This window comes from Momordica charantia (assembly GCF_013281855.1).
Source record: "Momordica charantia cultivar OHB3-1 chromosome 6 unlocalized genomic scaffold, Mcharantia_2.0 BLBB01000006.1, whole genome shotgun sequence".
NCBI lineage: Eukaryota > Viridiplantae > Streptophyta > Magnoliopsida > Cucurbitales > Cucurbitaceae > Momordica > Momordica charantia.
In genome coordinates, this window is record NW_028275164.1 from 20403639 (window position 1) to 20419404 (window position 15766).

General features: G+C 36.1%; 1 long non-coding RNA gene across 1 annotated transcript; it reads left to right on the forward strand.

The window, feature by feature from the left end:
- The first annotated feature begins 3697 nt into the window (after positions 1-3697).
- Positions 3698-10616, forward strand: LOC111021004 (uncharacterized). Its single transcript, XR_002602782.2, has 3 exons — positions 3698-3877; positions 4182-4236; positions 10277-10616. It is a non-coding gene; the product is annotated as an uncharacterized LOC111021004 (long non-coding RNA).
- The last annotated feature ends 5150 nt before the right edge of the window (positions 10617-15766 follow it).

Here is a 15766-nt window from a genome sequence, read left to right on the forward strand (position 1 = left end):
AAGATTTACTACCTTTCAGGCATGTTTAACTATAACACCGTTAGCTAATAGATTAATATTTCAATGGGATGACCAGGTAACTCGATCTTAATCCTGAGTGAGTTCTGAACTCCTGCCTGTTAGCGCTCGTCCTTTGATTTGTATGGGTGAGAGTGGCTCGAGTCGTCGACTTAATATGCCTACCATTTTGGGGACGAGACCGAGTGGGGAGCTGAGAACATAACTACACAAGATGGAATTCACTCCTTCCTGACTTCAGGGTAAGTAGATGAGTGTTCTCTTGAGTGCTGACTCTTGGACTTGAACAAGGGGCCTCACCCTCTCATAGGTTCGAGAGGAACTTCTAGTTATTGGTTGGACCATAATCGGATTGTTCATTAAAGGATCAGCGGTACTTAAGATACAAAATGTAACATAGAGGTAAAACGGTAATTTGACCCAATTGTGGTTACGAACACTCGTGAAGGATTTACTTACCGTTAATGGTCAAGATCCATGGACACAAAATATTCTACAGTGAGAAGAGTGCAACAGTGAGTCTTTAGTAGAGTGACCGACAGTTAACGAATGTAAATTAATATGGTTAATCAATTAATCTCGTATCGTTGGAGCTTCCGATCTGTAGGTCCATTAGGTCCCCTTGCTAGCTCGTAAAGGATACTTAAGAACAGTTTGTCTTGAAAAGAATTTGAATTGTTCAAATTAGTTAAAAAGAATTAAGGTTAATTATATGAGATGCAATTAATATAATGTATGTTGATACATTATAATATAAAGTGAATTTTAATTTGATTCAAAATTATGAGAGTGATGGATATTAGAATTTGATTCAAATATAGTTGATTAATTTAAGTTTAATTTAATTAAATATGATTTAATTAAATTAATGTGATATATTAATTTGGTTAAATGAAATTAGATTTAATTCAATTCAATTGATAATTCTTTTTTGTAATTAATTAAATTAGATTTAATTAATTATTATTTTAATTAAAATAAAAGAACAAAAAAGAAAAAAAAAAGAAAAAAGGGAAAGGAAGAAGTGGGAGGAACCTCCCACTTTCGGTGGAAAGTGGGTGAGGTTCCGCCCACTTCCCACTATTAATGGTGGGAAGTGAGAGAGTGGTGAGTGGGGAAGTTGTGACTTCCCCACCAATTCTCGTCCCTTATATAAAGGGAGGTTCTGCCCTTTTTTTGCCTCGGTTCACAATCATATGAGTTTTGGAAACTCTAGCAAACAACCTCTCTCTAAATCTCTCGATCCCTTTCTCGGTCTTAAGACGGTTCCCACAAACCGAGTACTTAATATCCAGAGGATAGCAAGGAAGACTTTGTGGTAGCGTTGGTGTCTACATTGAAGAAGTGTCTTCAAAGGTATGTATCGCTAACTTCCCTTTATTCATGCTTATATGTCTTTTCTTTGTTGTAATTCTAAGACAAGATCGAAGCACACGCGCTCGCGTGCTTTCGCTGCAGGATCCGATCCCTTCATAAATAAGAGTAGAGACTCGTATAAGCGCACACGGTCGCAAGTAATACTCGAAAGTAATCCAAGGCCGAATCCTCAGGGACTTGTTGTTTTTCAAAATCAAGTAATGTCGTAAAATGGTTCAAATATGCATTTTAATAAAACCCAACCTCTTTGTTTCCTACCTTAGTTTTGATGCAAAACATGGAAAACACACTTTGTTGGGAAAATGCACCAGGCACATTCCTAGAATTTATTGGGAAACTAAGTTCTACTCTTTCACTACCGCTTTTGATTGCTGTAGAGGCTAGGGTAACCTACAATCATATGTTTATGTGTGATTACAATCCTAGAGAATAATTATCAACTCACATGCATTATGGATCAGAGGGCTTATGTCTAGGACTATATTTTATGCGTTTATGTCTAAGTCACATCCCATATTGGTTTCCTAATATTTTACCTAACTCACCCTTCTCAGGGTTAGGCTTTAGTGTATAAATCAAGTCCCACTGGTCAAATGGAAAAAAAAGACGTAAAGAGAAGTATTTAGAAACCAATCGAAAAAAGTGTCAGGCGCAATTCTAGGCAAATCTTGAGCGTGTTGAAAATCAAATCATTTTGACTAAGGCATTCCACAAAGAGGTTGATAACTAATTTACAACATTTTTAAAGGAAAGAAAATGCTCGAAAACATAAAGGAATTATTTTTCATTGAATTAAAACGAATAAACGAGCCATACAATGAGTTCTAGTTTGACCCTCTTTTCTCTCGAGTGTGAGAGGAGGGTAAACTCACTAAAGAACTTAAGAATAATAGAATAAACGAAGAACAAATGATAGAACTTTAATTAAAAGCAATAAAGTAAGAAAATACAAGGAAATAATAACTAAAACTTGAATCTAAGACTAAGAACGAGTTCTACAACGAAGAGAGAATGTAAATGAAGCTGGAAATGAGCTTGAAAGGAATGATTTGCAAGTGGAGGGATGACTTCCTTATATAGCACCTTGGGTTGGTTGAACTCCCCACCATTTTAGGTGGAAATGGGTTGGGTTTGTTACAAACCCTCTTGGACTTGGACTCATGGTTTTGAGTTGGTTTGAACATGTATGAAATATCCTCCTTGCCCTTCATTAATCAAAACGTGTGTTATACCAATTTGTTCTCCAAAAATTCGGCGGGTGCAATTCTGCAAAAACAGAAAACTGTTATTTTCTTCCAACTTTGACCGCATTTTTCCCATATTTTTCCTAAAGTAACATAGTTTGACTTTTATACAGAAATGTTCTATGAATGTTATACTTTAAGAATATGTGGCCCTTTTTGGCAAATAAGGATGGGGAACGAGTCAAAAACGTGGTCAAACAGGCCTACCGACACATGTTTCTGCAGTAAAAAGTCAACTCTCAGTACAAGAAGATTGAGTTGTTTCAACCACTTTTTATCAAAGGTTATTAAAAACCTCTGAAAAATAGTACATTTGTCAACAAATATTTAAAGCCCTCGAAAAATATATCAACATTTATCAAAGGTTTGTAGAAAAACTTCGAAAATTATGCACTATTTATCAACAAATTTCATAAACCTTTGCAAATTATGTTATCTTTCTTCGAAGGTATTTTGTAGAACTTTGAAAATTATTCACTTTTTTATCGAAGATTATTGAAAACCTTTGAAAAACAATATATTTATCAACAAATATTTAAAACTTTGGAAAAATACATGATATTTTATCGAAGGCTATGAAAACCTCTGAAAATTATGAATTTTTTTATCAAAGGTTAGTAAAAACCTTCTAAAACAATACACATTTATCAACAAATTTCATAAACCTTTGAAAATTGTGTGATCTTTTATCGAAGCTATATTGAAGACCATTGAAAATTATGCACTTTTTATCAAAGGTTATTAAAAACCTTCGAAAAAGATATACAATTACCAACAAATTTCATAAACCTTTGAAAAATGTAATATTTTTGTGAAGGTATTTTGAACACCTTTGAAAATATTCAAAATTATTAATACTTTTTATCTAAGGTTATAATTACCTTCGAAAAAGATATACAGTTATAAATTATAATTTTTTTTTTAATCGATGGTTGACAAAAACCTTCCGAACGATTAGAAGGTATTTAAAAAAAAGTTTTAAAAAAGTTATCAATGTTTTATGGAAGGTTACCAACAACAGTCGAAAAAGATTTATTCTATTTTAAAAATAATATAATTGTCTGAAATACTTTACTGATTCTTCGCCCTCAGGTTACGATAGTTTTTCCCCTCTTCACCAATATTTGCCCTAGTTTCTACATTTGTGACACTTCAACCCGTTGTCGTCGAGTCATCGCTGCCGCACGTTGTTGTGAGTTCCTGCTCCATTGATTGTGATCGTGGCGCCTCGAATCGATGTATGTTACTGAAATTTATGTTCACTTTCTTACTCACTCAAGTTCCATTGCTCTCTTTTATCCGTTTTTCAACCATTCTTCGTCAACGATTTACGATTCTCTGTCATTAAGTTTCGTCTTCAATTCATCAAGAGAGTTGATGACTAATTCTCTACATCTTGATATTGAGATATGAAATTCTCTTCATATCAACCATGATCGCATTTTATATTGAATCTACCTCTTCATATTGGCACTTTCTTCCAATTTAGATTCTTAAATCGGATATTGATTAACTTGTTTGGTTGTGCATTTTTTCCGTTAGGTATTGCGAGGCGTCGAATTCTCTAATTAGTGATAAAATTGGTGTTTCATTCCTTGTAAGTACATAAAGAGAATGTATCTGCTTGAATTATGCAAAAATTTGGATTCAAGTCTAATTCTTCATCTTGAACCGTTTTCTTATTTAATTTAGAATTTTCTTTTTCCATACTATTACTCTATTCTAATTTTTCGAACATCTATAGCGAAAGCTTGCATTAACTTGAGTCATGTTAAGGTCTACCTACTGATGGATCAAGACACTATTGGTTTGATTAATTTAATGAAATCTTTTTCAAATTTGACAGCATAGGTAGTAAGTGGTTGTAGGAACCGGAAAGTAGTGTTTAGTAATTTTTGGAAGCATGCAGAAGATAAACCCTTGGGTTTCATTCCCTCAATTGTGTGAGTTAGGCTAAAAGGCATATGCCTGTTTCTATTTTATATTGTAATTTTGAGTTAATTGTCTTAGAGTAATTTAAACATATGAGGATTTTTATGTGGGATTAAAAATTGAGAACTATATATATGTCACTCCGTAATGTATGTATATATGTATCTATGCCATGTATTTCTTATTTTGGTTAACACTTAGCATAAAAATATGACAACTGTATCCATACCCTCTCTTTGCATTTTGCTGTTTCACTCATTTGTGATATGTCACGGATCCCTCTGCCTTCTTTTTACTTTTTTTTTTCAACTCTACTTTCCCTTTTCTTTTTCCATAACATCGCCTTTTAATGAAACATTTCTTCTGGTTTAACAATTTTAGATGATGATGATTGTTTTTATATAATAATTGTTACTCTACTGTGATTTCAGCATCATATTTGAACTTAAAAATTCTTGCATGCCCTAACTTATCTTAAATTAATTGTTGTCATAAATATATAGCATAAAGTGATGTTTGCTATTTGCTAATGATCAGTGAGAATTGGAAAGTTTTATTTCTTGAAATTTGTGTTGGTTTTGTGTTTGTTGAACTAATAATAATGGTTGACTCTTACTTGTTCGGATTGATTTGCAATGCCTTAGACTTTTGAATTAAGAAAATGTAGACACCTTTGTATGAAGATTTCTACAATAGTTTGAATACATCCTGTCTTCTCGTTTTTATCAAGGGTAAACAAGATGAAGTCCAGGTAACCAATCGACAGTAATTTATGCTTTTGGTACTCGGAACCCAGGCAGAGGTAGCAGGAGTAACTAATGGAAATGATTAGATATCACAACTCTACGATTGGAAAGGACTTCTTGCTTATGGTCATTTAGAAGTTGGTAGCCCAAGGTTCCAATTTTGGCCGTTTTTTTTGTAAGTTTGGTATTATTATTGAATTAGAAAATCCTTTTGAGCATCAATTTCAAACCATTGATGGTTGAGATGATGCGTAAAAAATCCTAAAATAGGGGTTAGAAAATCTGATATAGTATATAAAGAAATTTGAATATCTTTTTTGTTTTAGGGCATGAAGTATTTGTATTATTTGAATTAGTTTTAGAAGGTTTAAAAATTGTTGAAAATAGGATTATGATCCTTAGAAAATAATAAAAACCTTCGAAAAAAGTAATTGGTACCAACTCATTATTGACAACTAATTTAGCAATCTTAGGAAGTTTATAACCTTTGAAAAATATGAATTTTTGAAGGTTAACAAAACCATTGAAAAAGCTTTTTCGACGGAATCTATTTTGACACTTTTTTAAGGTTGAGTAAACCTTTGAAAAAAGATTTATTGAAGGAAATTCAATTAATAAGAAAATAGCATAGCATAGAGTTCACAACAAATGTGAACAATTCATCCTCTAGCTAAATAAAATAGCACATTAGAAAGAAACTACAAAAATCACAAAGAAATTGTAGAATTTAGGGACGCTAAAGGCTGCCTTTTAGCGGACCCAATCTTCCTCTTCGCCCTAGCTTCTTGTGGAGATTCGCCCCTTCAATGGCTGCAACCTTCTCTGTAAATGGTGGCTTAACAATAGAGAAAATAATTATGTTGATATAATTTTTGGTGACTCGGGTTGGGTCAAAAGCCAAATAAAACGAACCAAATTATTCGTGGAATCGACCGCCGAATTATTGGAGCTAGGATCTACAATAAGAAAAAATATGAGAGAATAAACACCGATGTGGTATCGGCCGACCACACTCTGATGCTTATGTCAGTTAATGAGCTTAAGAGAATAAGAGAGGAAATTGGCAAGTCTTGAGTGCATTGCTTGAGAGAGAATGACATACCTCCCTTCTATTTATAGCTTTTGGTGGTAGTATGAATAGTCTTCGAAAAGTCAAGGGAGTTCGTCAAATTCAACTTCGCTTTATACTTGGCTCTATAATGGGACCAATAGATGCACAAAAGGGTAGGCGGGTCCCCTGCGTCCTATATCTAAACTATGAAAGCAATGGTATAGTTGGGATTCTTTGGCTGATTTGGCAGCATGTCCTTATCTTGACCGAGCGGAGCAAGTGTTGGGATATCGGAGGGTTTTCTTACCTTTTCAGTATCAATGCTTGATTCCAGTGGTTTGAAATTTGACATGATGGGTTCAGGGCGTAGAGTCACATAGTAAAATTCACGAGCAATGCGTTGCTCTACTCGTACACTCCCTACCCCCATTGGGTTGAAACTTCATAGCTTGATGTAAAATGGACGGTACAGCTCCCAAACTATGTATAGTGGGTAGGATTATATACCGAATCTAAATTGACAACTAAAAAGCATACTAACCTGTTGAGGATGCACGAGTTTTCTCCAAATGAGACATGTAATTAAATGCTTCCCAATGGGTAGACTCATTCTCCACCAAATCCCACTAGGTGAGTGGTGCATATTTTCAATCTTTCTCAATCGATCCTCATAGCATCAAATGTTCGCAATGCTAGGACATCAGCTGAGCTTCCTCCATCGACCAGTATGCGATGTACTGGTATATTGGCAATGGGAAGTGCGATTACTAGTGCATCTCGTTGTGTTGTTGATGTAGACTTTGCTCATCGAAACGGTTGAAGTATATGATGAATTCAGGAGGCCTCGATGTGGTTGTGCAGATGATGTGGTCATAAGACTCATGTCGCGCTTGTCTAGCCTGAGTCTTTCTCTTTCTACTAGATTCTCCTCCAGCTGTGTCCAGCTTCTTTATGAAATAAGTAGTAGCGGCTTTTGTCTTGGGGTAAATTTCCTTGTTGTTTTTTAGCGGGCCACCTGAGGAGGTTCTTATCCTTAATTTTCATCAAGATATGCTCTACTGGTACGGTGGTTGTGGTAAATCTTCAAATGTGTTTCGAGAACTGCCGGTCTTTAGGCTGGTAGTCAGCTTTGGTTCTTTTTTGAGGATTTTGCATAAATGTCTATCGTTCTCTTTTTGTCTCAAAGCTTCAAGCAGCATTTCCGAATTCTCTCAGGCATTAAGCAAATTTTCTAGCATGCAGATGTTTTTAGCTCGAGCAATGAACTCATCAAAGGTAGTTGGAGTTTTCTTACCTAAGGACCAAAGAAACTTTTCATCTCGTAGTCTAGCCATGATGGCAGTCAGGGCAGTTCCATCAGTGTCTCCTTCAACTTTGAGGTCTTCGTTATTAAAGCGGACGATATATTCGTGTAGGATTTCGTTTGCTTTTTGTCGGAGTATCAGTAAGTAGGTAGTCAACCTCTTCTTCTCACATCCCCCTACAAACTGCGTCAGAAAAGCAAGAGTTAACTCTTGAAAGGAGGTTATCGACTGCCTTTTAAGTTTTCGATACCAAGTACTGGCTGGACTAGTAAGAGTTAACGAAAATGCCCTATATTTTATCTCGTCGCGAGCCCCCTGAAGATCCATTCATGCGCTAAAGGTGTTCATATGGTCCAGTGGATCTTTAGTACCATCATATTGCTTCATGGTTGGCCATTTGAACTTTGGCGGTATCGCCACTGTCATGACATTGTCCGCGAACGAGGTACTTGACCCATCGCGTGGTTTTTCTTCATTTGGCACCTTACTGGGGTGATCTGTAACGCCCCGAGTCCCTCAGGTTAGTTAGTCTCGAATCAGGAGATTTTTATTTTTTTAAATTAAAACTCTAATTAAATTTATATTTATCGGGCTCTAAACTCTAATTAAATTTATATTTATCGGGCTCCGTGTGGTTGGTTTTGTCTTAAGTTGGGATGGATTTCTTTTCTTTTGGGCTTGGTTATGTTGGGCCTTTATTGGGTTGGTTTGGTTTTAAAACAAAGGAAAAGAGGAAAAAGAAAACAAAAATCAAGAGGGACTTTATCTTCTTCTTCTCCTTCTCCCTTGTTGCCCTAGCCGCCACCCCCTTTCCCCTTCAATTTCCGGCGTCTTCTCCGGTGATGACAGCGAGCAGCACGAGCGGTGGTCGGCGTCCTCCGACAGCAGCAAACTGCAGCGTGTTTCCGACGTGGGTACACGGTTTGCGGCGGTGGCTCAATCCGAACGACGACGTCCTCGCGGCGGCGGCAGAGTTTCCCGGCGTTCCAGCATCTCCACAGGGACGACGCTCCCGACGGTGGCAGCCATTGCAGTAGGTACTTCTTCTCGGCGTCGTAGGTAGCAGCAGCTGCGGTGGGTGGCGACGACGATTGCCCAAATCCGACACCTTCGGGCAGACCACGAGCAAGTCCGATGGCGGCGACGCGTGACTGCTCCGATTCTCGCCAGATCCGGCTGTCTTGACGGCGGCTTTCCCCTCGACGTCGCGTCCTTCGGCGCCCGTACCTGTAGCACCCCTCCCCGACTCGTACAGAAGTGAACAGCTCGTGCTTGGCCCAGATCTGCGGCGTTTTCTTCCTGCCGGTGACTTTCACTGTTGACCCACATCCATTCGAAGCCCGATTTAGGCTACCCACACCTTGGCGAGCTAGATCTAAGTTACCCACACCCCTACGAAGTCGATTTTGGTGGTAATGAGTCATTTGAACCCTCTTAGAATTGATTTCTAAGGCTGAATAGTGTACGTAACTTGCTGTATTTTTCTGTTTTAGTGCTTAGGTGTGAGATCGACGCAAAACTTAAGGGCGCGATTGTGTGTAAGTAGACAAGGGGCGTGTGCGTGCGTTAATGTGTCAGATGGCCTTTAATGTCCTGTTTTTGTGATGTTCGATATTATTTTTGATACGCTGATGTGTTAGGTGGCTCTCGGTTGTGATAATCTGTATTCTTGGAGTATTGTTGAATATTTGTCGGTGATAATGGTGTAATTTCTGCTTTGCTAAACTATTGAGAATTGTTGTGGGGATGTTTGTTGTTTGAATATGCATGAATTGTTCGGCGTGTTTCGTGTGTTTATTATATCTAGCAATGCTTATTGAATATTGATGTTGGATATTAAGTGTTTTGGGTGAACTGTGTTGGGCTCTAATTGTTTAAAATTTGTTTGGTTATGCTTGTTGTGACAAAACTCATTGTGGAGCTGTTGTTAAGAAATGTCATATTTGAAAGCATGATCGGTTTATCATTCCATCATTAGAATGTTGTTTATGTTGTGGAAACATACTGAATTGTGTTTGTGAGCTGAAAGAAGCATGACTCTGGTGAGAGTTGGACTCTTGGAGAAAGTGAATGGGTGAGTGTCAGGGCCTCGGGTATAAATGGTCGGGGGCTGATACGTCACTAATTGAGTATCGAGGCCTCGGGTAAAAATGGTCGAGGGTCGATGCGAGGAGTCTTTTGGGAGGAAAGCTATTGGGGCCTTGGGTAAAAATGGTCAAGGGCCGATAGATGGTGAAGTCATCGGGGCCTTGGGTAAAAATGGTCGAGGGCCGATGCGGTAGTGTCGGGGCTCTAGGTAAAAATGGTCAGGGGCCGACTCTACTCGAAGAAGTTAACTGTGGAGGGCTAGGATAGCTGTGATAATCATAGAGGTACTCGAGATGTTAGGGAGACTCGAGGTCGGTAGTTAATTTGTTCATGGTTGTGGTTGTCGCCGAATGTTATAGAGTGTGCCTATGTTTGATTGCATAATGTGATGAAGAGCATGACTATGAATGTTTTCATGATTTTGTTGAGCATGATGTGTGCGTGTGTTGGTGAGGGCTACTTACGGAGTATATTTATATACTCACCCCCCCCCCCCCTCTGCAATTATTGTTTCAGGTGAAGGATTTGTTGGCGACCATGGTGATGAGACGGAGGAGACATGACGAGCGAGGACCATAGGCTACGTAGTTACTTTTGCTTAGCTTAAGTTTTAGATGGTTAAGACCCTACGTTTTGGTCGATAAACTATTTGATCTTATCTGAATAATTGGGAGGTTCCCAACTTGTTGTTTATTTTATTTCGGGATAGATGTTTGTTTTAGTTTTCTTCCATTCATTGAGTTTTGCCTAGTTGGAATAATAAATTTGCCTCGTGAGGCTGTCCACGGATGTTGTTGATTGATGTTCTATAGAATTGATTCATTGTTAAATTGATGAGAGGTGAAGCTTGGTTTTATATATGTATTGTACAGGGAGTTGACACCTCGTGTTTGGGGTTAGGTTTAAACAGTTGGGTAGTTAACGAGACCTAGAAGTGTGTGGGAAATTCTGGGGCGTTACATGATCATTATGATTACTTAGCGTGGCACCTGGACGTTCCACAGCAGGGATTTGGCGGCGATGGTTGAGGAGATCGTGCAAATTCGATTGTCCTCGGCTTCCATGTTATTTTCTCTGGTTCTCAAGAAATTCTCGCAGGTTGTTGGTATCCATTCCCTCTGAGTCTATTGGGGGATTTCTAGGCCAGTTGTTTCCTCCCAAGGTCAGTTTCTCCTGAGTATTTAGAAATGGGCTTATTTGTGTATATGTATATGTATATGTATATATATATATAGATTTTTTCTAGTTGTTTCCTTTTATTCTCTCAAAGATAAACCTTTTCTATTTTATTTTTTTTAAAAGATAATTTGTTTTTAGAATTATAAAAAATTAAAAACAAAAAAGAAAGAATTTTATTAAAACTTTATCTTTTTATGTTATCCTTTTTAAAAAAGGTTTCTTTAGGGTTTGTTTTAAAAGCCCTTAAACCTTAGGTTTTATTTTCTTAAACTGCCAGACTTAGTTTTCTCTCCAAGCGAAAAAGAAAATAAAAGAAGAAGAATTTTGGTATTTTCTCTCAAAGATCGGTAAGTTGGTATTTTCTCTCAAAGATCGGTAAGTTTTTCTTTCTCGTTGTTTTAGTTTTATTTTTCTTGATCTGTAGTTGTTTAATTTAGTTTATTGGGAAAAGTTTTAAGGTTTTTGTTTTTTTAGAATAAGATTTTAAGGACTATTTGCCTTAAAAATTTTCCAGAATTTTTGGTTTGAATCTTGTTGTTTATGAGACAGTTTTTGGGCTATTTTGAGACTCTTTTTGCATAAAAAGTTCACATATTTGTATCTCATAAACTATAGTTTATTGTTATGATTTTTACATGAAAAATTATATGTTTTTACCAAGTTTTAAAGGTTTTCTATATAGTTTTTAGATCTGATTTTTCTATAAAAGTTAGTAAATTGTTAATTGTTTTGTGGAAAATTCTTGAAAGTTTTATTTTATAGAACATAAAATTTTCCAAATTTAAAATCCCAAAATTTTCAATTGTTTAGAAGGTTTTTAAGCTTGTTTTGTTGAGAAACTTTTTGTAAAATTTGTCCGTATTGATTTATACCGATTCTTGTTATTTTAAAGTTTGTTATTTTTTAATTTAGAGATTTTTTAACCCAGTTTTCAGATCTGGTTTTGGAAAATCCATACTTTTCTTAATTGTTTTGCATAAAAAATTGTTTTGAATGGGAAAATTGGATAGATAAGATTTGCTTAGTAATTGGTTGAATTTTAAATCCTTAGATAGGATTTAAGTATTGATTTTGAATATTGGTTGTTCTCGACCTCTAAGTTGACAACTATCCAAGGAAGAAGTTAACTTAGATTCGTAGGATTTTCGAGAAAGGTAAATCATTTACCATATCCCTTCGAAAAGTATTGTAAGTAAATTGTCATATCCTTTTGAAAAGTTTTGTAAGTGATTTACCATATCCGTTCGAAAAGTATTGTAAGTGAACTGTCATACCCCTTCGAAAAGTATTGTAAGTGAATTGTCATACCCCTTCGAAAAGTATTGTAAGTGATTTGTTGTATCCCTTTTGGAAGTTAAATAATTTAGTTGAAGATTTATTATGGTTTCCATAATATTTTTATGGAAATCGATATTATGTTTATTTACAAAATATTTGACGTATGTTTTGTATGATTTGATAAGGTTTGGTTGGAAATTATTTAAAGGTTTGAAATTGACCTTTTTTTTATTTGTGAAATATCTGAGATCATGTTTTGTTGATAAAGTTGTTTGAAATTATTTAAATGTTTTCAATTAATTTCATATTGAAAATATGTATTTGTTTTGCATATTTATTTGAAAGATATTTTTGATTGATTTGATAGGGCTATCCAGATATGTCATCCTTTTGTTTTGAGGAATGCTTTGCTTATTTGGGATAGTAGCCTAATTTGAAATTGATGGATTTCTGTTCTGGCTTATTTGTGGGGAGACACTTTTGTGGTTTGACATTCCTTTGGAATGAAGATTCATGTATGTTATTTATTCGCGTGGCCTCATACTTAAGTAACCATTCTTTTTGTTCTAATCGATATTATTTTGACAACTCTATTTTGGTCGATATTAATTCGACAACTCTGATAGAAGCTTCTGATTGATTGATTGGTGTTACCGACTGGTAATTACATGTGTTCTATAGGTTACCCAAATAATGCAACCTCCCACTCGAATTTTGAAAGTATGAATGAATGTAAGATTGTTTTGAATGTTTGAACGACTTAGTTTATTCGAAAGTTTGAAAGTTGTACTAAATGTTTTAAGATTTTTAAAACTTTTGATTTGTTTGTATTTTTGCTACAAATGTTTCGAAAGGAAAATGAATTTCAATATTTGATATGGTTTTTGCTTATTGAGTATTTTGTACTCGTTAGCTTATGAGAACTTAGTTAGCTCTGATATTTATTCTTTAGCTTGATTATAGTATATGTTTCTGTTTCAAAGTTGGACTTGTCTCCCTTTTTTTTTGTCATAGTATCAAATTAAATAAATAAGTTTTTCCTTTGGTATAATGTTTATTTGTTTACCCTTCCGCATTATTGTTAGAATGATTATATTAGAAAATACGGGTTGTTACAGTTCGTGACTCATCTTTCCTCTCTATGGGAGTCTTTCCTCTGATCGGATCTCGATCAAGTGGTCCCTGATAGGGAGAATTGGCGCAAATTCCTCGGTGTCCTTTTTGTTTTAATAGATCCAGAATTTGGGCCATATCTCCCTTCAGTCCCTACACATCTTGGTTAATTTAGGTGTGCTTACTTCGGCATCATTGAGGCACTTCGGTATTATCTATGAAATGGGTAGTCACCGTGATGTTCTCTTGTTCCTTTCTGGTGCTCTGAACCAGACGTCGGAAAGTTGGCTGGGATGCCACATGCCTCGGGGTGGGATGTTGGAATCGTCCGGAATCTCTGGTTTCGTCTGGAATAGTACGGGTACCATTCATGTCCATGGTGTGATAATTCGAGTTTTGGAGTTTTTGACAGTCGTCCCCATAGATGGCGCCAACTTTTGATGAAATTTTTGACGACTCGAGTCAGATCAAGAGTTAGATAAAACGAACCAAATTATTCGGGGAATCGACCATCAAATTATTGGAGCTAAGATCTGCAATAAGAAAAAAAAATATGAGAGAATAAACACTGGTTTGATCTCGGTCGACCACACTCTGATGCTTAAGTCAGTTAATGAGCTTAAGAGAAGAAGATAGGAAATTGGCAAGTCTGGAGTGAATTGCTTGAGAGAGAATGACATACATCCCTTCTATTTATAACTTTTGGTAGTAGTGTGAACAGGTCTTCGAAAGTCAAGTGACTTCATCAAAGTCAACTTCCGCTCTATACTTGGCTCTATAATGGGACCAATAAATGCGCAACAGGGTAGGCGGGTCCCCTGCATCCCATATCTGCACTATAGCGATAGCGACAGTCAAACAAGGTATTCGGAAAAGGTGTGCGACCCAATGGGCCGCACAATATCGAGGCCCACCAACTCAAGGCGGCAAGCCCGTCCAAAATCCCCCCAGCCTTTCATTGTGCGGGTGGGGGGAATGTCGCGCATTATGCAACCAGCACACATAATTTGGGTTTCACAACCTGTTTTTCAATTCTCCCAATATATTCTTTTTGCCTTTTTCACTCTCCTTCTTTAGGTGATCCCTTCTACTTTATTCTTCCATTATATTCTGTCTTATGTATTTTTCTATTTAGGGTTTGGTGCTTTTCTTTTTATAACACTCAGACATAGCCATCAAGATAATTTTGAGCAATATCTATTAAAAATACTTTTTATAGTAGAAAATCTAGTTGGCAATTCTCATATTAGCGTTGTTGTCTTATATCGGAATGCTATAGCATGGGTATTACAATTCTCTAGCATTGTCTTGCAGGATCTTGAAAAGGCAACATTACTTCCTAATACTACAACAATGTTGATTGCTTTGTAGTTTGCTTTAGCAATCTAGATTTACTTTCTCTCTCTAATAACCATTGTGGATAAATTCAAAAACTCTCCTTCATTGTATAAATGATTCAAAAGATAATGTACAGTGCTTTATTTCATTATTATGAAATTAATCCTCATATATTCTATTATTAAACATGACTTCACTTCAACTTTGACAATTAATAAGCCAAAATACACACAAAACTAACTCCTTGCTACGTAGTTCAATCATTCGTGACAATTACGGATCACAACTCATAAATAGTAATAGAACAATCAATATGAATTAAGGCATCAATTTAATTAAATATCGATTGTTCATGAAAAATAAGAACAATAAACAAATAATACTTGAAAAGAAGAAATCCCTATCTAACCTAAGTCTCCCGAACTTATAATTAGTGTTGAGACATTGTAACAGTAACTTTTTTTTAGTAGCAGCATTAAGACATTGTCCCTAATATCTCAATGCAATGACTTCAGGTTTGCTCATTTCTTTGATAATTTTCTTATATCACTTTAGAACACTTGATTTTTGTATTTTATGACATTTTAATGTTCAATTCTATAAATTCTTCAACTTTTCATCTCCCGAATAAAATCAAACATAGTTTATCTAGTTAAAGATAATATTAATTTAAAATAAAAAGGATTTGAACACAATAAATGTGATAAATTACGCCCTATCAGCATTGCTCGCCTTGGTCTTTTTCACAGACCTTGTCTCTTAACCCCGAATTAGCAGTGTCGTCTTGGCCTTTTCATCGGCAAATAGGTCATATTCCACCAAAAGGTCTTCCCCTTCATGATGGCATATCCAAAGCCATTGTTAACCAGATTCTTGGCAAACTTCTCAAAGTCTGGGAGCTTCTGGAAGGTTTCTTAAAGGAAGGACACATTGGTAAGGTTTTTTTTTTTTTTTTTATAGCTCGTGCCCCTCCTTCGATTCCTCCAATTGCTTCTTCAAAGCAGTCGCTTCAGCTTGGGACTCCCCAACCTCAAACTCTGTTCCAGGTTGAATATATCACAAAAAATAGATTGCAAGCGCATACCCATTGCAAATGGT